The sequence below is a fragment of the Panicum virgatum genome, chromosome 7N (assembly GCF_016808335.1).
Source record: "Panicum virgatum strain AP13 chromosome 7N, P.virgatum_v5, whole genome shotgun sequence".
Lineage (NCBI taxonomy): Eukaryota > Viridiplantae > Streptophyta > Magnoliopsida > Poales > Poaceae > Panicum > Panicum virgatum.
This window is the reverse complement of record NC_053151.1, coordinates 13,745,993-13,747,446: the sequence shown is the minus strand read 5'-3', so window position 1 is coordinate 13,747,446 and position 1,454 is coordinate 13,745,993. Positions and strand designations below refer to the sequence as shown.

At 49.4% G+C, this 1,454-nt stretch overlaps 1 non-coding gene across 1 annotated transcript; it reads right to left on the bottom strand.

Moving 5' to 3' along the window:
- Positions 1-885: 885 nt before the first annotated feature.
- On the bottom strand, positions 886-992 carry LOC120684114. Its single transcript, XR_005679097.1, has one exon. It is a non-coding gene; the product is annotated as a small nucleolar RNA R71 (small nucleolar RNA).
- Between the last annotated feature and the right edge of the window lie 462 nt (positions 993-1,454).

Genomic DNA, 1,454 nt, shown 5'->3' with positions numbered 1-1,454 from the left:
TAGACTATACCACGAGAGTGGCAGTCCTTGGTGCAGTTGCTAGGGATGGGCTTAACACCCCCGTTCCTAGTGATTATGCCAAGAAAAGTCAACACGCGTTTCTGGCGCCGTTACCGGGAGCTAACCCCTCCTAGTGGCGACGTTAAGAAATGCCAACAAGCATTTCTGGCGCCGTTGCCAGGGACTAACCCCTCCTGGTGGTGACATTAAGAAATGCCCACAAGCATTTCTAGCACCATTGCCGGGGACGGCATGTGAACAAAGTTATTGTGCTGATATTAATCTAGGCTTCGTACTCAAGATACAGTCATTACTCTTTCAAGCTAATGCCACTTTATGTCTTCTTTTATTTTTGATTTGAAAAGAACACATGGGTAGTGTATGACCGGTTTCTCCCTGCCGGAAAACTACATAGAAAATCCAGAGAAGTTTGTGAGAAGGTCACGACCTCGCGTTGTTCCTCCTCCTGCTACTCTCCCGGTAAACAAACCCAGTTCGGAAGCACCAACTATGCCTGAGGCTATGGCTGAGAAGACTCTCCGCGAGTTCTCCACCCCCTCCACCGGCAATGTGGCTACTGGACCCAGTGTCAACGTTGGGGATGTCAACTTCAAACTCAAATCTAGCCTCATCAACATGGTGCAGGCCAACCTGTTCTGTGGCAAGCCAAATGAGGACGCCAATGCACACTTGAATAATTTTCTGGAGCTCTGCGACACCATGGTGATACAGGGTGTCGCCGCCGATGTTGTCAAGCTGAGGCTGTTTCCCTTTTCCTTGCTGGGAAAGGTGAAACAGTGGTTCTACAAGGAGAAACACATCGACACCTGGGACAAATGCTCCAAGGCGTTCCTTGCAAAGTTCTTCTCGCTTGGCAAGACGAATGCCCTACTCGAGAAGATATCAAGTTTCCAGCAGACAGGGATGGAATCCATCCCAGAAGCTTGGGAAAGGCTGCAAGAATACATCACAGCCTGTCCTCATCATGGGATGGACGAATGGCTCATCCTCCAAAGCTTCTACAATGGGCTAACAATGACATCTCGAGCCCATATCGACACTGCTGCTGGAGGGGCTTTTCTCGACATGACCATCAGAAAAGCTAAAGCTTTGGTCGAGAAAATGGTCTCCAATCAGGGGTGGAGTGAAGAATGACTCCTACCCCACATGAAGGGCATGCATACCGTCAAGGAGATGGATATGATCGTTGCCAAACTGGACCTCCTTCTGAAGCACCTCAGCGAAAGGGCCGAATTCAAGAAACATAGAGAAAACTACGCCCAAGCCATGGGTTCGCCCTTCACGTGCGAAGTCTGTGGCAATGATGGACATTCGGGGAACGACTGCCCCGAGACTAGTGAAGACTGCGCATACCTCAACCACAACAGCGGGTATCGTCTGTAGGAATATGGGGTAGCAAAACAAAATTTTTCTAACGCATAAACCAGGATTAC